The following is a 27,028-nucleotide window of genomic DNA, read 5'->3' as shown; positions in this document are numbered from 1 at the left end:
AGTTTTGACCCAACCTTCTCTAATCCAAGCATCCTAATACATGGATTAGATAGAAATCACAGGAAATAAGACTGACTCTATCCTGGATTGAAAAACTCTGACAACAAACACTGGGAAAGTAACGACCCTGGACAGGAAGAGAATTTATGATAGTCATGCTTTCTCCTTCAGAATAATGATGCTTTCTCTGGTCGGCCAAATTGATAAGAAAATCCTGTTTGATATCCTTCCTTGCATCCGGGCGCCCTGCATCACCCTCTGAAACTGGTGCCAGAGGTGACATTCTGAAGGGGGCATAGATCTGACAGCGCTGAAGCCAAGCGGATGGAACAAAAAGAAAGGACGAAAGATGGTCCGCTTGACCATGGAGCCATGAGGTCAAGTGACCAGACTGCTCGTTCTGCTGAGTTGTACTTCCAGCTGTAACATCCCCCTTAATTAATTCTGTGGGTAGTGAAGGGCTATTTAAAAACTGAACATTCCAGTACTACCCAATTAGATACATCAGCCTCATTCACAATCCATATCCCTATTCTAGTGGGCACCTTGCACCAGTCCAAACAACCCTTACTGATGATAGGTTTAAGACAACCTTTATTGAAAGCTATCCTAGTGGTAGCTATGGAGAGCAGCCTTCAGGCTAAGTCCTGAAGGAGTGTAAAGCAGCTTGGTTTACCAGATAATATCCTCTTGAATGTCTAAATGAAAGGAGAACCACACAAGGTATATATACAAAATATATGTATTTATTACTAAACACTCTCTGGTAATCTTTTTAGGAGATTACAGAGCAAAGTACACAATTTAAATGCAACAGAACTTCAGTAAATAGCACAATATACACTGGGCCCCAGGGGGGACCAAACCATATATTAAGAAACTGATAAAAGAACCACGACTTGACTAGACACAAGGTCTAGAGCCTGTAGAATCGCTGGGACCACAAGGAACCTCCAAAGGTAGTGACCCAGGGGACCCACGGGGGACACGTGCAGTGTGAGAACACAGCCGCAGGGCGCCGTTAGCTTCTATGGGGAAAGTCGCGGTTGGAATTTTAAATATTTTAAGGGGAGAGGGGTTGGCCTAACGGCTAAGGCGCTCGACCTCGGACCTGGGGATCTGGGTTCGAGGCTCGGTAACGACGCCAAAAACCTCCTGTGATTCTGGGCAAATCACTTAATCTCCCCGTACCTAAAAATGAAAGTGTGTCCTCATGTAACGTAACTGGTGCTATGTAAAGCGCTCTGATACCTGATTCGGTTCGGGTCTAGTTCGCGCTATATAAAACTCTGCAAAAAAAAAAAATATTAAGGACACTTAGGAGAGGACTTTGAGCAAACCCCTTTAGACTTAAGTGGCTCTAGGGCCAACACCCACGGGAGCACCGGAGTACTCGAGTTACCTCACCCAGGGAAGCCGGGTGCATAGGTGTCTTTTGGTGTCAGGAATCGTCGTTGATTTCAATGGTGATATGCTGCAAAGTGCTGCTGTCATCAAGAAGAAAAGTGTCCGGTGCGATCCAAGCCTGAATCAAAAATGTGAGGAACCTGAAAGCAGAGGGGACAGAGTCTGGGTCACTTGCTAGTGACCAGGGGCACGATAGACGAATGCCCACCGATGTCGGGTGATTCAGGTGTGAAGAGATGAAGCTTGACTCTGCAGCCACGAGGACATGGGGGAGTTGATGATGACCAGGAGCTGGATTCGAGCTGTCCCACGAAGGATGTCAAGTGCTGCGGCGTCGGAATCCGGATTGGACCCAACCAGCCTTGTCAACAGCAACCCACGCAGAAAGAGAAAAGATGCTTCGGTGTGGACCAGCAAAGTCCAGGGGACTCACCAAGTGGTGGAGAGTCAGGGCATGTCTGAAGCAACCAGGAAAGCTCAAGGAAAGTCAAAGTTGCCTTCTCAGGGACCCACCAGTCAACGGACCAGGGATCATAAAGGTACCTCGAGTGAAAACACAAAGGGCCGGCTCACTGAACACTCGTGGAGTGTTGGCCAGCAATCTTCAGTGGAAAAGGTACTCAGGGTCTGGACTACAAGTAACCCAATGCACAGCCTCAAGGAACATCGAGAAGCTGATGCACTTGCAAATGTGCACGTGTCCAGGGGTTCCGCTTCCACTGTACCCACGAGGGCTGCGGGTTTCAGCTTTGCTGGGGACTCAGGGCAGCCTCGGGGAAGTCTGGAAATCCACCTCCTGTGTTGCAAATACTTTGGAGTCTGGTGGGAGCTTCGGAGATGTAAACCGGTCAGATGCGTCTTTGGTGCCTGCCAAGCAAGGGAGTAACTCCTTTACTCCAAGGGAGATTCTTCAGTCATCCAGCGTCATGCAGATCGTGGAAGTTCCAGGATTCAGTATCAGAGTTTCGTCCAGGTATAATCTAAAGTCCTCTACTCAGGGGTTCCAATCTTATACTCAAGGAAGGGGTGGGACAAACTCTGGGGACCCACCTATGGGTGGATTTGGAAAGAGGAGTGGCTACACCCATTCCCTTTGTCCAGTTTTGCGCCAGAGCAGGGGCTGGTAGCCCCTGCAACTGGTTTGAACTGGGCTATGCACATGGACACCAAATGTGCCCCCAGTGCAGACTTCAAAGCACTCTTGGAGTGCACCCACCCAGCCCCAATACACTAAAGCCTGTCTGGGAAGTGGTGACACCTCCCTGTGACAGGAAACCTATTGTCCAGGCCCCCCCTGCCAGAGTTTTGTCCACCAGCAGGAGGCCAGACTTGTGTCTGTGGCATCCATTTTGTGATGCCAGGGTTCTTTTAAACTGGTACCGGGTGTACCGGTGTGTACATGTCTCTCTCTCTAAAAGGGTGGAATCATACCCCCCCCCCGCCAGAACTGGCGGGGGGGGGGTATGATTCCAAAGTGTTTGACACCAAACACTGCATGTTTCCTTGCAGCCATTCCAAAGTTAGCATTTACTGCGAGGTAATAATGCACTTAAGAGTATATGGTCTGGCTGCATCACAGAACAGCCCCAAAGAATAGATTCCGAAGGCTGCATAGGGTCCCTGCTCATGCATGGGCACCCTCTCACACAAAACCCAGTACCCTGCCTTCAGGATTGATAAGGCCTGCCATAGGGGTGACTGATAGGTTTATATGTGTAGTGATATAAGTTAGATATAGGGAACCTATATCTAAGTAAGAGGTGCATACACCACCTTACACAGGCTGCTGTAGCAGACCTGTGGTGTCATTTTGGAAGGCTGCCCAGGAGTGGTGTAATACATGCTTCAGCCCCTGGTAGGCCTCTGGTGTACCTATGCCCTTGGTACCTAGTGTACCATATACTAGGGACTCCTAAGGGTACACCAGTAACTAAAGTGAAGTGTACCTGAAGTACATGGAATCATTTTAGAGAGGAAGCAGCTAGGCTGGGGTCCTGCATAGCAGGGCCCCACCCAGACTAAAATTGAAAAACAGTGAAACATCAGCAAAAAGTGGGGGTAACTATAAGAAGCAGATCCTACTCTCCTACACTATCCAAAACTGTGAAAATAAAATTGGAGAATCCGTTTTCCACAACATCTTACAAAAATAAAACATTGCCCAAGAGAGGATCCATATAGCTCATGGCAGGCAATCTAACCAAAGTACCAGATAATGGCAGTGAAAGCGTGATGTAGGACGAAACACTTCACATCAAACGCTCAGAAATCTGCACAGGACAAATACATATTTTTATATGAATTGTAGAATGGCGATCCTCTGCATAGGAAGCTAAACACGAAAGTACTAGAAAGGGGCTTTAAGATCATTGAATTTAAATAGAATGAAGGTAGATCCACTATCTAGCAGGTTGGCAATATATAAATTATTACTCCCGTTACAGAAATTTGTAGAGAGAGGTGGAAAACTCAAACTTGCAATTAACACTTTAATAAAAATAGAGAGCTAAGATTTCCTGGATAAGGCCTTGACCAGAAAGATGATTGTAGAGCTACAGAAATTAAATCATTTGAAAGTAAGCTAAAAAAAAAAGTGGTTTGCTTGTATTACCCAGAAGATGCTGCCACGTGGTCAGGCAAAAGGAAAATTGGCCGGAGTAACTGAAAGACATTCATATTCTCGCTAAATTGTCTAAAGCTTAGAATTTTGATCCCATGATCGGCTGAAGCCCTAACTTGATTAATTTTTTTTTTTTGTACATATCTTTTTATTGCAGCAAAATAAGGTGTACAAGCAGGTCACATATGCCATTTCAACCGTTGTCTGTCATAACTATGAATCACCAGTACACGTGTCACACAGCCATTTAGCTCACACCCCGGAGGTCGAGCGGCGCAAGAACGGAGAAAGTTATGAGCTGGTGATGACAGCATAGTGCAGCGACAGCCAGTAGTCCGGAAAATTGCAGGGCTGCTTTTCGGTCCTCTCATCCCCCCCCACCTCCCCCCATCTCCGTAATTGCTTAACAACCCAACTAGACCCTCCCCTCCCTCTCCGAACAACATCCCCTTATCCGCCCAACTCTCCCATCCCCCCTCCCCTGGTCCTACCCCCTCTGCCCCTCTCCCCGCCCCCCCCACCCCCCAGGCGTGCCAAAGTATCACCAGTGCGAGCTTGCATCCACCCCAATCAAACCAGACCCTAAACAGACCATCAGGAGTAATCAACAAAAATTGCCAGTCATCACGTTGGAAGCAGGGAAACAAGGGAGGGAGGCTAGGCCAACACCACCCCAGGCGGCGACGCCGCCAGTTCAGGACTAGGCGCTGGGGTGTCTTCATCATCCAGGTCCAAAAGTGTGAGGTCTAAGACCAATTTTTCCCATGCCCTGGCCCTCTCCAGAGCAGTGTCAGTGCCCGCTCGAAGTGCAGCCTGCAAATGGAGCTCCCCCTCACACCGGGCCCATTTTTTAAGTTCAGCCTTCCATCTCTCTACAGTGGGGCCCCTACTCGCTTTCCATTGGGATGTTATGGCACGTTTCGCTAAAAGCAGACCCAGGTCCAGAAACTTGCTAGTGATTTTGTTCTTTGATGTGTGTGGGAACCAATGTAGGATGCAGTGCGCCATGGTGAGTTGCAAGTCCCTCTCCGTAACCTCCCTCAGGCAATCCACTACCTCCTGCCAGAAGGAACTTAACTCCGGACAGGACCAGAACATATGCTGGAAATCAGCCAAGTCCGCCGGGCACCGCGGGCAGGCCGCCGGATGGGTCGGAAATATTTATGCAGTTTGTCGGGAGTCAGGTAGGCCCTATGCAGGACATAAAAGTGCACCAGCTGAAACCTAGCGTTGCGCGTCCCATTCCGGGCCCGTTCCACTATGCTAGACCATGCCTCTTCAGGGATCTCCATCATCAGGTCAGTCTCCCATTTTGCCTTCAGAGACAGCAGCGGGGTGATAGCCTCCGAGACCATGCGCCTATACAGGCACGTAACAGCTTTGATCGTCCCCGCCATCATCACCACGTATTGGCACCCTAAAGACAGTGGCGGTTCTGTCATGCCCGTTTTCCAGTGCTTGCCGATTGCCGTTGTCAGTGCCGCATGTAGGAGGAAATCCCCCTCCCCCCCCGCCAGTTCAAAGCGATCTCTCAGAAGGTCAAAAGGCAGCAGTACACCATCCTCATAAAGGTCTCCCATGGACTTCAGCCCCAGCAGGTCCCAGCTTTCCAATCGGTGCCATGAGCCCCCATGCGGGAGTGCCCCGCACAGCCTGAGCGGGATCTCAGGAGCGTATGGGACTGCAATACGGCCCCTGCGGAGATATCTATTCCAACATTTCCTGGCCGTCGCAAATTCCTGGGTGAGGTGGAAATCCCCCATCGGGAGTCTCAGAACAATCCGGGATAACACCTGGACCGGTCCCGCCGGCTCCCCTGACCCATCCTCCTCTCTCCTGGCCCTCGCGACCCATTGTGTCAGCCATTGCAGCTGAGCCGTCAGGTAGTACAGTTCGTAATCTGCCACCGCTAGTCCCCCTTCTGCTCTAGGGCGGAGAAGTGTATCGTGCGCCACCCTGCGCCTGCCCGCCCCCCACAAGAAGCCAATCACCATCGACCGCAGTCGGCGGAAGTAGCTCACCGGGATCCAGATCGGGAGTGTCCTGAAGAAATAGAGCAGTCTCGGCAGGGTCACCATCTTAAGGAGCGCCACCCTCCCCATTAGTGACAATGGGAGCGTGCTCCAGAAGTCGAAGTTCGCCTTAGTGAGCCTGATCGCCGACCCAATATTGCCCTCAAAGATGTCTGCCTTATCATGGAAGATCGAGGTACCGAGGTAGCGCAGACTCCTCTCCTCCCATGCCACTCCGTCCGTGGACTGCGGACACATTCTATGTGGGCGGGCCGGGAACAAGTAGGACTTCGTCCAGTTCACCCGGAGGCCGGACACCCTGCTCAATTAATTTAGTAGGGACTTAGCCCCTCGCAGAGAGGCAGCCGAGTCCGCCAGGAACATCAGCAGGTCATCTGCATACAATGCGATGTGGTGTACCTGTCCATAGACATCCAACCCCTGATATGCCTGTCCCAGCCAGGCTTGCGCCGCAAGGGGCTCGACCGCTATGGCAAACAACAGGGGGGAGAGAGGGCACCCCTGACGGGTGCCCCTGCCCACCGCCCACATCTCCGAGATAATTCTTCCAGTCCGGACCCTCGCCGTTGCATTCCGGTAGAGCAGCATTGTCCAATCTACGAAGTCCTCGCCTAGTCCCATTGTGCGCATGACATGGAAAAGGTAAGGCCATTCCAGGCTGTCAAAGGCCTTCTCCATGTCAACTGCGAACACCACCGCTTCATCCCCGTCACAGGTGTCAGCCTCCAAGACATGCAGGAGCCTTCGTATATTGAGCGCTGTGTTGCGGGTCGGGATGAAGCCTGACTGGTCCGCGTGGATCAACGTGGACATATGGGGGAGCAAGCGCGACGCCAAGATTTTACTCAGTATCTTATAGTCTAGATTGAGCATGGACAATGGGCGATATGCCGCCCTGTCCCATGGCTGCATGCCCGGTTTTAGTAATGGGACGATAAGTGCTTCGCCAGTGGTTACCGGAAGGCTGCCCATCCGTTTCGCCTCATTGTACAGCCACGTCAGTCGGGGCGCCATGAGGTCGACGTAGGTGAGATAGAACTCCGTGGGGAGCCCGTCAGAACCCGATGTCTTGTTCCTTGCCATACTCTTGATGGCGACTCTCACCTCCCTCTCCTCAATGTTACTCCCGAGTAGCTTCGCGTCTTCCGCCACCAGCTCCGGCAAAGCAAGACCCTCCAGGAATCCCTGGAAGTTGCCCACTGACGGTAGGACCCGGCTGCGATAAAGCTCCGTGTAGTAGTCGTGGAATATCTCATTGATCCCCTGATGGTCAAATCGTGCCACCCCCAGGTGATCTCTGAGTTCAAGGATGACCGAGCTCCGACGAGCTGGGTTGGCCAGCCAGGCGCGTGTGAGATAGGCCTTGTAGTCGAAGCACTGGAGACGCTCCACCGTCGCCGCCACCAGCTCCCGTGCCTCAAGTAGGGCCTCGTGAGTGTCCGGCCGCTCAGGCCTCGCTCTCTCCAGCCCCCGTAGTTTCTCGTCCTCCCGCGTAACGTCCGCCAGTAGCGTTTTCCTAACTCCCGACGCCGTTGCCATACACTGTCCCCGCACTACCGATTTGAAGGCGTCCCATTCAATCGCGGCCGAACCCGCGGTGCCCGCATTGATCTGAAAGTACTCCTCGATGTTCGAGGCTATTGTGGCTCGGAAGGGCTGATCGTCTAGCGCCTCTGGGCGCAGCTTCCAGGCGGGGATTCGTGGGCGACGCTGCGACCAGCGCAGTTGCACAAGGAGCGGGTTATGATCAGAGATCGTGCGCGTAAGATACTCACTGTGGCACACCTCTGCGTGCACGTCCTGGGAGCATAGGAAGGCATCTATGCAGACGTGTAAGTCATGGAGGGCGGAAAAAAAAGAGTAGTCCCTATGCGACGGGTGGTTCGCTCTCCAGGAGTCGACTAAATCCCATTGGCATTGCCAGGCAGAACGCGCAAGCGCCAGTTTGCCAGCCGGTGCATTCGGTAGGGGGGGTGCGATCTGTCCAGTGCAGTGTCAGTCACGCTATTGAAATCCCCACCAAGGAGCAATGGTTCCACCAAGAACGGGGCCAGCTTGTTGGACAGCAAGGAGAGAAAGGCAGGTTGTTCAACATTCGGGGCATACAGACAACCCAGTGTCAGGTCCCTCCCATCCAGTTTGCCTCGCACCATAACATACCTCCCCACTGGGTCTATTAGTTGCTGTGTGCATTGGAACGGTACCCCCGTCCTTATCCAAATGGCCACCCCCCTAGCATATGCGGAGTAATCGGTGTGGTAGACCTGCCCCCTCCACCTCCGTTGCAGCGCCTTCCCCTCCTTAGCTAATAAGTGTGTTTCCTGGAGGAAGGCGAAATGAATGCCCCGTCTAACGAGATAGGCGTGAATTTTGTGGCGTCTATGCATGGTATGCATCCCTCTTACGTTCCACGTGATACATTTGTAGCCTAGGTCGGGTCCCATTGTAGATCCCATCGTGCTTCATCCACTCTCTCAGCAACCCCCCTGACACGCCCAGGTCCCACCCCCATCCCCCCCCCAACCTGATCAACTAAACTTCCCCAACTCCCACACCCCAGGACAGACAACCAACATGGAATCCCCATCCAAACTCTAGCAAAGCAAGTGTATCTCAGTAAAAGAGGGCTAGGGTGGTCAGGACGCCGACCCCGACAGGTCCGAAGCCCCCAGGCCCCCCTCTCCCCTCTGGGCGATGCAGAAGGGCCCCCACGGCTCAGCCCCCCCCCATATCGCAGTGTCAAGTCCCAGGAGGCATCCCTATGTCGCCACCCAGCACCCAGGGGCAGCCTCAGCCCACAGCCCAGTACCTCACAAACGTGTCCAGAGTTCACCGAACCATTTCAGCTAAGGATTTCGTCTGCTGTTTGGGGAGTCACCACCGGTAGGTCCGCCTCCCAAAGATCATGCACACTGCTGGAGCCAGGACTGAGAGCACTGTTCTTCGACTGTTCCGATGCATTACTGGTAGGGCTGGCGTCCCCCTGACTGATGGCCGCCACCGCCAACACCGCCTTGGCTCTTTCCTGCTGCCATCCCGATGGGGAGCCAGACCTCCGCGTCGGCGTCGCTCCAGCAGAGCGCCCCCCTGGCGAGGTCGCTGGGGGGATATCTGCGCCGGACTCCCCCCTAGTATCCAGCCAACTCCAAGCCTCCTGCGGCGTGAGGAAGAAGTGAGTGTGCCCTCCAGCGATGACCCGCAGCCGGGCCGGGAACAACATGGCGTAGGGCAGCTTCAACGATCTCAATTTCCGCTTGACCGCCACGAAAGAGGTCCTTTGTCTTTGTACGTCTCTGGTGAAGTCCGGAAAACCATGACCCTGCTGTTGTCAATTCGCAAGTCCGGCAGGTCCCTGGCCCTCTGGAGAATGTGGTCACGATCCCGGAAGTGCAGGAGGCGCATCACCATCGGTCTCGGCGGGACTCCTGGTTTGGGCGGGCGCGCCGGGACTCTGTGGGCGCGTTCCAGGGCAAAAAACGGGGAAAGTCCCTCTGGGGCCACCTCAGTCCGCAACCACCCTTCCAAGTAGGAGACCGCATCCTGGCCCTCCGCTTGTTCGGGGACACCCACGAGGCGGAGGTTGTTGCGTCTGGAGCGCCCTTCGCTGTCCTCAGCCCTGAGTTCCAGCACTCAAACTTTCTGCACCACCTCCGCCAGAGACGCTCGTAGAGTAGCCACATCTCCAGGTAGGTCCTTCAGGGTTACCTCTGATGACGTCACTCGCTCCTTCAGCTTCCTGTGGTCGTCCTTCAAGAGGGACAGGTCCGACCCGATGGTGTCCATCCGTTTTTCAAGAGCTTCCCGCGATTCTACTATCGCCTGCATGATATCACCCAAGGACGGATCTCGCGAGCGGGTCGAGCTCCCCGGCCCAGGCGCCGGCTCCTCTACCTCCAAGGGGTGCCCCGGGTCATCCAGTTTCAGTGCGTCGAAGCCCCTCTTTTTGCCGCCTCTCGCCATTCTGCCGAGTGGTAAGACTGGTGTGCCTCTTCTGGGGTCCCTAGGGACTCAAAGCACCGTCGGTCGTTATCCCGGTCCCGCTGTAGCTGTCCGGCACTCCCTCGCCTTCGCAGCCCTAACTTGATTCATGGAACAACAACAAAGTGATGGACTGAATGCTTGACTTAATCTCAGCCACTGATCTTCGTGTGTGTCGTGTTCCAGTCCATAATTTCTTTCCCCCACCATGCCACTCTAGACAAAGGCCTGACTTATGCAAATCAGTACTGGTCCTGTTCCTGATAGGAACTGTATGTTCCAAACTGCTAGGTGTGGCCCCCTCCAGAAAGGACCAAAAGCAACCCCAGACCGGTTGCGACCTGCTTAGGCCTCACCAGTGAATAATTGCTTGAATGAGATGACACAATGAGCACGGTACCCACATCTGGGCACAGCTGTCACACTTATGGCACAAACTGTAACAATAATAAGATGATGGATGGAATGCTTGAATTAATCTCAGCCAATGGTAATCACTTGGGCTGCATTCCAGTTCATCATTTTTTTGCCCTCAATGCCACTGTAGACAAAGGCCCACCTTAAGCAAGTCAGTACTGATCTGTTTTCTCGTAGGAACAGTCTGTCTCAAACTGCTAGGTGATGCCCCCTCCAGAAGGGACTACAAGCAACCTTAGGCCGGTTACAAACTATTTAGATCGCATCCGTGAGGTATAGATTGAATCCTATCGCACAGCCAGCACAGGAGGGCCTGGTCTAGTGGTTTGGGCTGAAAAGTTCCTATTGGAGCAGAGTCACGACTGATTTGCAAATGGCTGGGACCATACTGAGGTGGCATGGTGTGCAAAATATCTATAGACTGTGATGTGGCCCGAATAATTACCAATGGCTGATATTATAATCAAGTATTCCATCCACCACTTTTTAATATACTTCAGTGTGATGCCCTTAGTGGGACGGGTATGCCCAGAACTGGGACTTGTGCATACTGTCCCACTGGAAACAAGCTGTACCCAACAGATTTAATTCTGACACACGACCAAACTCAAATAGAAATTGTATTCATCTGATGGTAAACAACATATCTGTGTCTCCACAAAACAGCCCATACCTGCCAAGGAGAAGCTCAGGACCCCCACAGAGGGGGTCCTGAGCTTCTCAGCAGGTATGGGCGGTTTGAAGGAGGCCCCGCCTCCTTCAAGACCCCTCTACTACTCGCCCCCTCCACCGCTCCCGCAGTGAGCAGCGTTTGTCACTTTACCCATCTGGCGCAGGCGCTTAGTAGTGATCTGCCGTTCCTGTCGGTGCACTTGTGAACAGTGGTTGCTGCCACTGTGGACATCTGGGCCAGGCCGGCCCAGATGCTGCTAGTGAGCAGCGTCCGGTTGTTATGGACACCCTGCCTGTGCAGCCGCTCCTACTGTCACTGCACAAACCTAATCCAGCCACTTATTAGTGAGCATCTGTTGTTGTATGACCTTGGCCCGCACTAGTGAGCATCACTTGCTTTCACTGCACTCACCTGACATAGCCACTCACTAGAGCCTTGTAGATCAGGCACTCCCTAGTGAACAGTGATCCCTTTCACGGTGCGTATCTGACACTCACTAATAAATACGCAGCTGTTACCGCACCTATGGCTGCCGCGCATTCTTGTGAATGTATTTCACTGTGCACACCTGACCTAGGCACTTACTAATGAGCAGAAACTGCTGTCACTGTGTACACCTCGCGTCGTTTAGTGAACGATGCCTTCAGTGCACTGCACACAACTGGCCCAACTACTCACTATTGAGCAGGGGCGGGTGTCGCCCCTCACACCTATCCCAGGCACTCACTAGTGAGCAGTGACTGTTGTCACTCACGCATATTCCCCAGCAGTGCTGGAAAGTAGGTGGAACCCACCGGATCCCGCTTTCGGCCGCTATTTCTGGGCCCAGAGAAATATACTGAACTGGACATGGTGTCATTTCCCAAGGAACACAGTTCTGCCCGGGTTTTATCTTTTTTTCACTTCCAAACCTCAACCTTTCTTTTGTTCGAGTATCGCCGTGCTGACAGCGTCTGACGCCTAACACCTAGATGCCAGGGCAATGGAAGGAAACAAAGGCGCACAGTTGATCATTTTACAAGTATTCTACAGAAGCTATGACTTGGAGAGCTGGTTTTCATTTCGTTCAACGCCCCATGTAGAAATGTGCAGGGACAGTAAGAATGCAGGATTTAGTTGTGTGTTTGAGTAAGTACAAAACTAATGATTGTATTGGACCCTACTATATTATTTTTTAATTGAGTATGAAAATAAATGTACAGGAAATGCTACATAACACAATGAGGGTCATAAGGCGTAAGAATCAGATATCGTCCATACTAGTGAACATTATAAGGCCCTCGCAGTTGCTGGGCCTATAAAGAACTCAGCTGCATCCTGCAAAATATTTTTAAATGCAGTTCCTTTGTGACTAATTAAGTAAACTACAACAGATTTATTGTCACATTTGTCCCTTTTGCCAGTATCTTTAAGCAACTTTTTTTTTAAATAAATGTATAAGTTGACTGTGGACTCTGCTTTCAAGCTCCGCCCTTTGTGACTCCACCCCCTTTCGTCTGCCACACCTTGACCTCCAAGGTATGGGTTACAGAGTGAATGTTTTCCAATTCCTGCACTCTTGCCAAGAGATTCTCAAATGTGAAACTACTTACCTGCGTGAGATATAGGAGCTTACTACTGAGCGGCTGTTACCAGGGCTTTAACCCCTTCGCTGCGGGGGTTATTCCCCCGCTGTGCTGGGGGAGAGGGGGGCGCGCACAGCGCCCGCATGCTCATGACGAGCTCAGCTCGTCATGAGCTACGGCGCTCATGACGAGCTGAGCTCGTCACAGGTGCATTGGCTCCCGTGGAACGCTCAGCACAGCGGGGGAATTCTCCCCGCACCTGAGCATTCCACGGCTCATGACGAGCTGAGCTCGTCATGAGCACCGGAGCGCCGTGGCTCATGACGAGCTCAGCTCGTCATGAGCACCGAAGGTGTTAAGTGGGCCGGGTCCCACCTTGGCCGTTCCAAAAAGCAAATGCTGAGACTTGTCCCTATCAGACTCTCACTTTTTGCCCTCACCATCAGGGTGAAAAAAAAATCTTAACTCTGCAGCACTATCACCCTCCACTGCCTTTGATGTAATTTCAAAGATAGGGTGACCAGGCGTCCGGGATTTGCCCAGACTGTCCCGGTTTTTCACCACCTGTCCCGGCAGATATCAGGGAATATAGCTCCTGTCCCGGTTTTTAGAGAGGGTCGACTGTAAACGGCAGGAGGTGCTTTTTAATATTTACAAAGCAGGGAAAGTTATCAGTTGTTTCAAGAAAACTCCCAACTCCGGTATCCACCGTTTCAAGAAAACAATTTAATTCTCAGGCAAGCTACTGGGTTTACAAATTGCTTTTTATGCATGTTCTAACTGCCTTTTTGGCTTTAGAATTCTGGTCACCCTATTCAAGGGGAGGCAGAAGTTTCCTACTACACACAGCAAAAGTATGTAACCTGCTTTCAATCTCTATAAAAAACAGTCCATCCCTGCTTTCTTTTAGAAAAGCAGTGAAAACTTGGCTCTTCACTGCTGCATGCTAGACTGTGCGGTCGGCCCAGAATATCTCTACAGTCATAGTGCCAAAACGCCCATGGGCATTCGCGCGCTCTATAAAATGATAAATCAAATCAAATCAAAGAGAATCCTTAAAGTTCTTTCACAGTCTCGTTTCAGAACTGAAGAATTTCAATATTATATACAACTAAGCCATTTTCATTACTTATTTATCTTATGCAACTAACAACCAGTGACAACGCCAATAGTAATGGATTGTTCTAGGTGTTACTTGTTATACTATATATCAGTGCTTTAAATGGGCCGGTACTCACTGGTACTAAATAATTACCGGCACTTATAAATTTTCTGCTCTTGAGTACCGGACCTTCTCTTTGACTAAAGGGAGTACCGGTACTCATGGGACAGAGAGCCAAGCTCAGGGAAATTGGCATGCACAAAAAGAAGCACAACGCGCTGACAATGAGTCGCACCGTTTTCCAGAATCACTCTGATCGAGTTCTAATTTACCCCCCACAATGAGCTAATTGAGCAGCAGCCCATAGGCATTCCTTCAGAGCTGGCAAGAAGTTTGGGAGGGGCAGAACTCACACTGTGATTACTGACACAGTGTCTACTCAGGTTCTGTGGAGTCACTAGCACTCTAGCAGGGACATCTTAAGGATTTTGGAGGCCCTGGGCCAAACATATTTTTGGGGCCCTTGTTGGGAACAGTTTTGAATTCCTGATTGAATTTCAGCTTGTTCATGCAGCCTTTAGCCATGTCACTAACAGGCACATTCGTCCAAATTCTAAATGTCTTTCCACCAAATATTCAGGGATAGTGATGTGTGTCTTGAACATTGTAACACAGCAGTAGCTCACAAATTATTCTGCAAATAATCTCTGTGAAACCCTCCCATCTCTCATATGTGAGGTCCTGTTTTGATCTAAAAGAAAGTTTTTTGTATGGATGTTGCATGAAACAAACACAACATTTATCTGCAAAATATCTGTAATAGTCTCTCACATATCGCCCACAATAAAAATAAATGAAAGGAAACATGGTATTTAAAATAAATTGTTTAAGAATTAGTACACGTAATAAGGGCAAGACTCTCTGCAGAACAGAGCAGGCTCTGTCTGGGGGCCCCCTGAAAGACTCGGGCCCTGGGCCATAGCCCGCTTTGCCCATGCCTTAGAATGTCTCCGCACCTAGGTGTGTGATCAGGGCCTGCTAACGGGCATATCTCCTGATGTGGGAATTCGGAGAAGACTTCCTGCTGGTATAGCAGAGTAGGGCAACACTTGTTTGGAGCCAGATTGAGGAGGAAGGTAGTGATAGTGATGCTGTGCAGAGCCGGTGGGAATTAAGGTTTAGTAATGTGGGCAGAGGCAAATGTAAGCTTTTCTAAAGCACATGCAGTCCTGCCAAGTTAGTCTATCGCATTTCAGTGCGGTGATCCTCATCACCGCAGTGAAATGCAAAGTCACGAATTATAGCGCCTCCTCAGCTGTTAAACTGGAGCGCTGCTATAATGCACAATGCTGACTGAAAGCTGCAGTGGCAGCGCGCTGCTCCCGTCAGGCTTGGGGGATGGCTGAGCTGCTCGCAGCTCTAGCTTCCACTCCTCTCCAATATAATAATAGGACACACTACACCACGTGGCATTACATTCACTGACATCAAACGTACCCTTTTGTACGTATAAGGGAAATGAAATACTTAAAATATACCAGAAATGCTTTAGTATCATTATACACATCTGTACACCAATTCAATCTCAATCACATTAAATGTGTGCCCCTGGCTGGGTCCCTTAGCACTCCAAATAGCTCTGCCCCCATAGCCCCGCCCCCTAGTCCACATCTCAATTTGGTGAGTACCTGTACTTATATTTTTTCCATTTAAAGCACTGCTATATATCCAAGCTCAATAATACCAGTCGGGCGGCACACACTGTGCTAAGCACAGATGTTTAGCTTAGATGTTTTTAATCCACGTCCTTAATTTCATCGGCCACGCCCTTTGAGAGACCCCCACATTTTTCATCCCACTTAAAGCCCTTGCTGTTAAAATGACTATTCACTCCTTATCCAGGCAGCCTACTAACGACACAGGTAAACTCTCCCTTTTCTCATTCAGTGACTCACTGTCCTGAAAGGGCAATGGGAGGGGTTCAGTGATCCTAACTCGCCTTACCTTAAAGTCCAGGCTCCTGCCACACATGTGGAAAGAACTCTTTCAGCTTTAACCCTTCATGGACAACAGCAGTGCCTGCCCGCCATCAACCAAAGGGGACACCCAGAGAGAGGACCCGGGGTGGAGTCCCAGCCAGGCAGAGGAAAGACCAGGCTAGGGACGGGATAACCCAAGCACGGCAGGGACAAGGACAAGGGAGGGCCAGTCACATATGTCTAGGGCCAGGCAAATGGCAGGGGCGGGCCGGATATAGGTCAATCGGGTTTAGGGCAAGGAACAGGGAGAGCAAGGCGCGTGGGCCTGCATGGCACAGGCAAGAGAAGTGCGGGGGAGGGGCTAGAGACCGACATCCGGGCACAGGGAAGGTAATGCCAGGAACCATCGCGCGCTACACCGCTGGCCCCGATCCACGCCTACTGGCTCTGTCTGCACCTCGGACGGGGTTCCCGCCAGGAGACAGGCCGTATTCGGGCTCAAAGTCCTTTCATCAACACGGAAGGGAATGAGGTGCCCGCCCGGCCTGGCTGGGAGCAGCATTAATCCGAAAGCAGATAATAAACATGGCGCTAGGCCAAGAATGCGGGCGAGGTGTGGAAGAAGGGCCTGACAACAGGCCGCCATTGTCCTCCGAGACGTAATCTCTAACCACAACATTGTTATCGCAAAAAGCAAACAGACACAAAGACCCCCAACTATGCTAATTGTGAGCAGGCGGCAACTGCTTCTAGCAGGACTGGATAGTTAGCTCTGTGGGTTCAAGGCCTCCTGTGAATGAATTTCTGTAATGTATGCTTTAGCTGGGGTTTTCAGTCTTACAATGATTACAACAGAAGCACCCCTGAGCAGGGTTGCGTAATATGCAGGGTCTATGGACTGACTGAAGCCAAATGGGCACTGTTGACATTTTACTGGGAAAATGTGACATTTGAGTCTCCCACATATACCTATACATGTTTTACTAGAGTTCTGCAGATTTCAGTGTCATTTGCTAATCAAAATGCAAAAGGAGAGTTCTTGCAATATTCTTAAAAACATGCCACAAAGTTCGATATAAAATACAGAGAGTTTTTAGGAACTACTTATGGGCGTTTAAAGCAGCAGCACAGATAGTCTTAAAAAATAGACAAGATTCTTTTATAAATTGCTGTGCATTGTTTAATACAAAAGGCAAGCATGTCTATGAAAGAGCACAATTCTATGAAAGGTCACATCAAATTATATTAAAAGAGTCCGGAGCCCGTGAAAGATATACAGAGAATACTTTAAAGCCCAATGCCCAGAACAACGCAGAAGAGTTATGTTATGCTGGTCAAAGTATATTTGAAGGAATAGCGTATGTGTATTACCAGGATGGTTTAACCCACACGGAGTTATCAAAAATAAAAATAAAAATACTCACGTAGTCTTAAACTAACGGTTTTGAATTTCAACAGAATTCCTAAAATAATCGCAGCTTCCCAATGTATGCCCAAGTGTGAGTATTTTTGTGTATAGAACTGAAAATGTTCACATGCCGAAATGTCATACTGGAGCTCATTCGCACTTGCTAACTTTTTTTATTTCTGAGAATATAATTTACTCTCTAGGGAAATCGCTTTTCATACAACCCTATAAGTTTTTAGGTCTCGCCTATTATATCCCGCAGGGATAAATAGGCGAGATTATAGTAAGAGGAAAAGAAAAGTCTACCTAGCCTGCGGATCGCGTTCAGTTCATGTGAGCTATGCACGTGCACAGAGCCAGCCACTTCACACACCACCATTTGTCTGTGCCTCGGTATCAGACTTCAAAGGCTGCCGCTCCCCTGCATGCACATCGTACTCCACCATTTGTCTGAGCCTTGACATCAGACTTCAAAGGAATGCGCTCCCCCGCCCTGCCCCCCCCCCCCCAGCAATGCCGAGAGCTTGTATTTTTTTGCATCCATTTCGCGGGGAAGCCATGTTTGTTCGGCTTTCTCTGCACCTTTCTCGTTTTTTTTCTGGACAAAAGTGAAAACCTACCGTGCTTGTTTACAGTAGCCTTGCTCCGCAAATGCTGTTGCTGTGTTGCCATCTCTCTGGGGACACTCAGCTTGAAAACACTTGACTTGCTAGCTGCAATGCTACATCCGCTATGCTTTGACTCTAGACATGTTGATCCCTCGCAGACTGTGCTGACTCTGCCCCTCCTGATTCTGAAACTAACCAACGCAGTCACCATGTAGTCTCTTCTCTCTGTCTTATGATGTCTGCCCTGCTACCATTTACTTCGGACCCTCACCCCTCCTCACCCTCACACACCCTCACACCATCTCACCCTCACACACCCTCACTCACCCTCACACCCTCACCCACCCTCACACACCCTCACTCACCCTCACCCCCTCACCCTCATACCCTCACCCCCTCACCCTCACAACCCTCTCACCCTCACTCACCCTCACCCCCTCAAACCCCACACACCCTCACCCTCACACCCCCTGATCCCCTCACCCTCACACACCTCCTCACCCTCACACCCCCTCACTCTCACACCCCATCACCCCATCACCCTCACACCCCCTCATCCTCACCCTCACACACCCTCACCCTCACACACCCTCTCACCCTCACACACTCTCTCACCCCCTCTCACCCTCACACCCCCTCACCCTCACATCCCCTCACCCTCACATCCCCTCACCCTCCCTCACACCCTCACTCTCACAACCCCTCACCCTCACACCCCCTCACCCTCACACCCCCTCACCCTCACTCACCCTCTCACCCTCACCCACCCTATAACACATCCTTTCACCCTCACACATCCTCTCACCCTCACACACCCTCTCACCCACCCTCTCACCCTCAACCACTTTTTCACCCTCACACACCCTTTCACTCTCACACACCCTCTCACCCTCACACACCCTCTCACCCACCCTCACTCACCCTTGCTCTCACACCCCCTCACCCTCATACACCCTCACACACCCCCACCCTCACAGACCCCCTCACCCTCACACCCCCTCACCCTCACACCCCCTCACACCCCCTCACACCCTCGCACCCCCTTAAAACCTCACACACCCCCTCACTCTCACACACCCTCACCCTCACACACCCTCACCTCACACACCCTCACAACCCCTCATCCTCACACCCCATCACCCTATCACCCTCAACCCCTCAGACACCTACTCACTCTCACCACCCATCACCCTCACACCCCTCATCCTCACTCTCACACACCCTCACCCTCACACACCCTCACCCTCACTCACCCTCTCACCCTCACACATACTCTCACCCTCACACACCCTCCCACCCCCTCTAACCCACACACCCCTCACCACACACCCCTCACCCACACACCCCTCACACTCATATCCTCTCACCCTCACACCCCCTCACCCTCACTCACCCACCCTCACACCCTCACACCCCCTCACCCTCACTCACCCACCCTTTCACCCTCACCCACCCTCTCACCCTCACACACCCTTTCACCCTCACACACACCTCACCCTCACACCCCTCACCCTCACCCCTCACACCCCAAGACCCCCTCACACCCTCACCCTCACACACCCCCTCATACCCCTTCACACACCCTCACACACCCTCACCCTCACCCCTCACCCTCACTCACCCTCACACCCACCCTCACCCACTCTCTCAACCTCATCCACCCTCTCACCCTCACACACCCTTTCACCCTCACACACCCTCACCCTCACACAAACTCTCACCCACCCTCACCGACCCTCACCCCCTCACCCTCACACCCCCTCACCCTCACACACCCTCACACCCTCACCCTCACACACACCCTCACACCCCTCACCCTCACACCCCCTCACCCTCACACCCCACACACCCCCACACCCCCTCACACCCCCTCACACCCTCACCCTCACACACACCCTCACCCTCACAACCCCTCACCCTCACACCCCTCACACACCCTCACCCTCACACACCCTCACCCTCACTCACCCTCTCACCCTCACACCCCACACCCTCACCCTCACACACCCTCACTCACCCTCTCACCCTCACATACCCTCTCACCCTCACACACCCTATCATCCCCTCTCACCCTCACACCCCTCACCCTCACATCCCCTCACCCTCACATCCCCTCACCCTCACATCCCCTCACCCTCCCTCACACCCTCACCCTCCCACCCCCTCACCCTCACTCACCCACCCTCTCACCCTCACCCACCCTCTCACGCTCACATACCCTTTCACTCTCACACACCCGCTCACCTACCCTCACCCACCCTCACCCTCACACCCACTCACCCCATACACCCTCACCCTCACACCCTCACCCTCACAACTCCACACCCTCACAACCCCACACCATCCCCTCACACACCCTCACACCCCCTCACCCTCACACCCCCTCACCCTCACACCCCCACACCCTTGCACCCCTCACCCTCACACAGCCCCTCACCCTCACTCCCCCTCACCCTCACACCTCACCCTCACCACTCCCCCACACCCCCTCACCCCACTCACCCACACCCCTCACCCCCACACCCTCACACTCCTCACACCCCACCCCACCCTCCTCACCCACTCACACCTCCCTCACCCTCACACACCCTCACCCCTCACCTCACACTCCTCACTCACCCTCACACACCCTCACCCTCACACCCCCTCACACACCCTCACCCCCTTACCCTCACACACCCTCACACCCTCACACCCTCGCACACCCTCACTCACCCTCACATCCTCACACACCCTCACCCTCACACCCTCACCCTCACACACCCTCACTCATACACCCTCACCCTCACACCCTCTCACCCCCTCACCCTCACACACCCTCACCCTCGCTCACCCTCACTCACCCTCACACACTCACACACACCCTCACCAGCATAGCATAACAAAACATAGCATAGCATAACAAAACAAAGCATAGGATATCAAAACAAAACATACAACCCCTCATCCTCACACCCCATCACCCTATCACCCTCAACCCCTCAGACACCTACTCACTCTCACCACCCATCACCCTCACACCCCTCATCCTCACCCTCACACACCCTCACCCTCACACACCCTCACCCTCACTCACCCTCTCACCCTCACACATCCTCTCACCCTCACACACCCTCCCACCCCCTCTAACCCACACACCCCTCACCACACACCCCTCACCCACACACCCCTCACACTCACATCCTCTCACCCTCACACCCCCTCACCCTCACTCACCCACCCTCACACCCTCACACCCCCTCACCCTCACTCACCCACCCTTTCACCCTCACCCACCCTCTCACCCTCACACACCCTTTCACCCTCACACACACCTCACCCTCACACCCCTCACCCTCACCCCTCACACCCCAAGACCCCCTCACACCCTCACCCTCACACACCCCCTCATACCCCTTCACACACCCTCACCCTCACCCCTCACCCTCACTCACCCTCTCACCCACCCTCACCCACTCTCTCAACCTCATCCACCCTCTCACCCTCACACACCCTTTCACCCTCACACACCCTCACCCTCACACAAACTCTCACCCACCCTCACCGACCCTCACCCCCTCACCCTCACACCCCCTCACCCTCACACACCCTCACACCCTCACCCTCACACACACCCTCACACCCCTCACCCTCACACCCCCTCACCCTCACACCCCCACACACCCCCACACCCCCTCACACCCCCACACCCCCTCACACCCTCACCCTCACACACCCCCTCACCCTCACAACCCCTCACCCTCACACCCCTCACACACCCTCACCCTCACACACCCTCACCCTCACTCACCCTCTCACCCTCACACCCCCACACCCTCACACACCCTCACTCACCCTCTCACCTCACATACCCTCTCACCCTCACACACCCTATCATCCCCTCTCACCCTCACACCCCTCACCCTCACATCCCCTCACCCTCACATCCCCTCACCCTCACATCCCCTCACCCTCCCTCACACCCTCACCCTCCCACCCCCTCACCCTCACTCACCCACCCTCTCACCCTCACCCACCCTCTCATGCTCACATACCCTTTCACTCTCACACACCCGCTCACCTACCCTCACCCACCCTCACCCTCACACCCACTCACCCCATACACCCTCACCCTCACACCCTCACCCTCACAACTCCACACCCTCACAACCCCACACCATCCCCTCACACACCCTCACACCCCCTCACCCTCACACCCCCTCACCCTCACACCCCACACCCTTGCACCCCTCACCCTCACACAGCCCCTCACCCTCACTCCCCCTCACCCTCACCCTCACTCCCCCTCACCCTCACCCTCACACCCCCTCACCCTCACACACCCTCACATCCCCTCACCCTCGCACACACTCACACTCCCTCACCCTCACACACCCTCACCCTCACTCACCCTCACACACCCTCACTCACCCTCACACACCCTCACCCTCTCACCCTCACACATCCTCACTCACCCTCACACACCCTCACCCTCACACCCCCTCACACACCCTCACCCCCCTCACCCTCACACACCCTCACACCCTCACACCCTCGCACACCCTCACTCACCCTCACATCCTCACACACCCTCACCCTCACACCCTCACCCTCACACACCCTCACTCATACACCCTCACCCTCACACCCTCTCACCCCCTCACCCTCACACACCCTCACCCTCGCTCACCCTCACTCACCCTCACACACACTCACACACCCTCACCAGCATAGCATAACAAAACATAGCATAGCATAACAAAACAAAGCATAGGATATCAAAACAAAACATAGCATAACAAAACAAAACATAGCATAGCAAAACACAACAAAGCATAGCAGAGCATAACAAAACATAGCATAGCATAACAAAACATAGCATAACAAAAAAAGCATAGCATAACATAACAAAGCATAGCAAAACAAAACATAGCATAGTAGAACACAACGTAGCATAGCATAACAAAACACAACAAAACAGCAGAACAAAACATAGCATAGCATAACAAAACATAGCATAACATAAGATAAAACAAAGCATAGCATAACAAAACAGCATAACAAATCATAGCAAAACACAACAAAACGTAGCATAGCATAACAAAACATAGCATAGCATAACAAAACACAACACAACATAGCATAGCATAACAAAACAAAGCATAGCATAGCATAACAAAACATAGCATAACAAAGCATAGCCTAGCATAACAAAACATAGCATAGCAAAACAAAGCATAGCATAATAAAACACAACAAAACATAGCATAGCATAACAAAGCATAGCATAGCAAAACACAACAAAACATAGCATAGCATAACAAAACACAACTAAACATAGCATAGCATAACGAAACAAAGCATAGGATAGCAAAACAAAACATAGCATAGCATAACAAAATATAGCATAACATAACAAAACATAGCATAACAAAACACAACAACACATAGCATAACAAAACATAGCAAAACGCAACAAAACATAGCATAGCTTAACAAAACACAACAAAACATAGCATAACAAAACAAAAAATATAATAGCATAGCAAAACATAGCATACCAAACACAACAAAACATAGCATAGCATAGCATAGCATAGCATAACAAAACATAGCATAGCAAAACAAAGCATAGCATAATAAAACACAACAAAACATAGCATAGCATAACAAAACACAGCATAGCATAACATATCAAAGTATAGGATAGCAAAACATAGCATAGCATAACAAAACAAAACATAGGATAGCAAAACAAAACATGGCATAGCATACAGCATCACTCCGCACCACCACTGCATCACTCAGGGGCACTACAACATCACTATGTGCTACCACAGCATCACTAAACGCCACAGCAGCACTCGTTCGCCATCACAACATCACTCAGCGCCACCACAGTATCAATCTGTGCAACCATTCAACAACACCTGGTTCAAATATGTTCTCTCAGTGTTTCAAGCTTTATTACGAATGTAACAAAATATGTTAATATTTCACTTCTGTTCTTGGATTTTCGTCACAATATAATACACTGAACATAATCTTCACAAAAGTTATTTACAAAACTTTAGGCTATTGCCAATATAAATTACAATAGCTTTTATTTAAGTATGAATTATTGAAAACAAATTAAAAGCCATTGTTATTTGTAATATCAATACATGTAAGTCACGTAAATACAACACATATTGCATTACAAATGCTATATGTGTCACATTTGCGAAAGTTATAACTATTGGCATTGTAAATGACAAAGCATTAATTTCGCTATTTTCAAAAACAAAACATAAATTAAAAAATTGTCATTTACAATACCAATAGCTCAAACTTTCCTAATGTGAGACCTATTGCATTGCAAATGCTTGTTTAGAGGTGTTCCTTTCTTCTCCCCAGTCCCACCATAAAGGCAGATTTATCTCTTCCTTTGAAAGAAGTAAATCTTCAAATGTTTTTCACGGTTCTAAACTGCCAGCAAAAGGTTAATTCACAACCGCAAACTCTCAAGTTTGTGGGCGGGCACCACCTTCCCCTGATGTTCCCACCCTCGAACCCCCAGAAGCCTGCAGCAATGCCAAGATTTAAATACTGACGCATTTTCTGTGTGAAGAAATCCATTTACGAGTGCTAATTCATCTTCTCTGAGTCCCTACAGTGGATTTGCGCTTGTAAATTATGAGCTGCCCATCCAATTAAAAGTTAGGTTGGCAAATACCTTCAGAGTCGGATTGGGACAGAAAATAGTCCGCCTACCCACATAACAGCTGCCCTCATTAGCGAACTAGATGACTAAAAAAAGTAGGCCATATTTTCAAATTGCGACAGTTTTGATCTCGTACTATATACACACTGTAGGGGTGTGTTGCAAGGTGTGGAAGACGGCATGCATTTGTGCTTGCTACAGGCAGGTGTGTAGTAATATCAGTGAAATCATCAGTAAAAACCAACGGAACAGACCAAAAAACAGGCAAAAAGCCAAAAAAACGACCCCCACACTCACCTGTAAGACCAGCCCTTCCGGTACTGTCAGGTGCTGTACAGCCCAGTCCGAGGCTGAAGGGTCCACCCACAGCCACGGCCGGCAGTGGGAGTACCTGCAGGGCGGTGACGTGGGGAGGGGGAGGGGCAGGGTGGGGGGTAGTAATGTATGGATTACGGAGTTTTACAGGTAAGTAAACATTTAAATAAATAAAACGAATTTTGTTGCACGCACTGCATCGCATTTGGTGATGCAGTGCACTCAACTGAATTCGTTTTATTTATTTAAATGTTTACTTACCTGGAAAGCTCCGTAATCCATACATTACTACCCCTCACCCTGCCCCTCCCCCCTCCCCACGTCACCACCCTGCAGGTACTCCCACTGCCGGCCGCGGCTGTCCAACCAGCAAGATGCAGGTGTGGAGATGAGTCTGATCAGTGGCAACACAGGAGCACAGCCGGGTGGACCCCACTGACTGCCAAGTTTAGGCAGAACTAGGCAATGGTCGAAGTGCATAAAGAAAAGGATGGGAACTGTGATCCTGACTACAAGGGTGGCGGCGTCTGATGGGGAAATACTGGCACCCTCCCAGAAGCAAATGAATGTAACTCACCAGACATAGCAGGTTTGCTCAGAAACAGAGTGACATTCATTTATCGGTACCAAAAGCATGCATCATTGCTGATCAGCAAGGAAGAAGTCAGATCTGCCACCTTAGGGGCTCTCAGACCGCTTCTTCCCAGAGTGACAGATTTTTTTATGCTATATACCTAAAGTAATGCCATGTCAGAGAAACTAGAATTAGGCACCAAGCCAAATATGGCTGACATGGATGTAGAATGTCTGCACCATGCAAATTATAAGCAGCCAGATATGGGCAGACCAGAAAGGCTGGCTCAGCACTGTGTAAGCAACTTGCATAACCATGTTAAGAAATATCATGTAGTCAGGACAAGCAAGGTGGCCTCTAAAGGGTACAGAATAGCTTGTTGAAGCTTGTCCAGTCAAGGTCAGATAGGAAGCCCTTTTGAGCTCCAGGCCTCATGTTAATGTGATCTATCAAAGCATGATATCTTTTGAAGTGCATACACATGAATTTATATGGATATTCATATATATTTTGTAACAGGGTCAGCAAGGGCAGGGTCAAAGAAGTGGCTAAAAAACGAAATATTATGTAACTATTATGTTGGCCTTTCAACTACAATTAACTGCATATAAATATAATGCACCCACATTATGTGATAAAAAAGTGCACCTGAAAACTATTTGTGGGAAAAGCATTTTTGTGGTAGGAAAGCCCGGTTGGTGAATGCAACTGCTTTAGGTGTTTGTGGGTCTAACTGGACATTCACTGATTTGAATCCTGTTTGACGTGCACTTATAGTGCTTAGAAGGCCAGGCCTGTGACAGTAAGCACAGATGATATGAGTGTCATTCATTTAAAACAATGTATTAAACAAATTCCAGATTCAGTCAAAGTCTATACTGGCTCCCAAGCAGCCTTTAGCTTTGACCATGTGGGCACCTGGAAAGAAGGATTGTTTCTTCTTTAACTGCCTCTCACTTCTCAGTGGAGAAGGTCTCTCTTCTCCCCTTTCAACCTGCAGCAACCCGACTGTAGTATGGGATACGAATAGGAAATGAAGTTGAAGGAATCCGTAGAGGTATATTTATAATTCAGTATTTATTTCCAAATTCCAATAGTATCCATAAAGGAGCCCACGACAGAGCAAATCAACGCGATGCACGGAGTCGTACGGAGTTGTACGAATCTAACTTGGTGGCTGAGCGTGTGACGTAATTACGTCCAATCCCACAATGCTTAGCACTTCAGTGACGAAATACTTCCACAATGCCTTGCGATGGAAGAACGTCGAAGGAAGAATGAAGAGAGGCAGATGGCTCGAGCTCGAATGACGCGTGAGTAGCGACTCAAATGTCGCTTGCGTAACAGCAGTTGAAACGATAGATGAAAGTATCCACAAAAAAAAAATAAATAAATAAATAAACTGTCTGACGCACCTTAGAGGAAAAGAGTCTTTAGATGGTCGAGACACTCTTGTTAGTAGGCTCCGAATATTGCAGGGTTTTGCGATTAAATCCAAAATTGTAAAGGGAATTTCAACGGATTTTTCTTTGAAAGGAAACCCCACTCCTGGTACCAAATTGTAGTATGGGATACGAATAGGAAATGAAGTTGAAGGAATCCGTAGAGGTATATTTATAATTCAGTATTTATTTCCAAATTCCAATAGTATCCATAAAGGAGCCCAC

At 50.6% G+C, this 27,028-nt stretch overlaps 1 protein-coding gene across 7 annotated transcripts in view; it reads right to left on the bottom strand.

Moving 5' to 3' along the window:
- RAB17 (RAB17, member RAS oncogene family) overlaps positions 1–16,217 on the bottom strand; it is a 71,923-nt gene extending 55,706 nt beyond the window's left edge. The window contains exon 1 of one of the 7 annotated variants that reach the window (XR_013608740.1): positions 15,716–16,135. The gene's annotated coding sequence lies outside the window, so the exon portion shown is untranslated. Of the gene's footprint in view, positions 1–15,715 lie in introns of all 7 variants that reach the window. The other 6 variants (XR_013608738.1, XR_013608739.1, XM_078681358.1 and 3 more) reach the window with 6 other exon arrangements.
- Positions 16,218–27,028: the final 10,811 nt, after the last annotated feature.

This window comes from Lissotriton helveticus, chromosome 3_1 (genome assembly GCF_964261635.1).
Source record: "Lissotriton helveticus chromosome 3_1, aLisHel1.1, whole genome shotgun sequence".
Classification (NCBI taxonomy): domain Eukaryota; kingdom Metazoa; phylum Chordata; class Amphibia; order Caudata; family Salamandridae; genus Lissotriton; species Lissotriton helveticus.
This window is presented reverse-complemented; position numbering and strand designations above follow the sequence as displayed.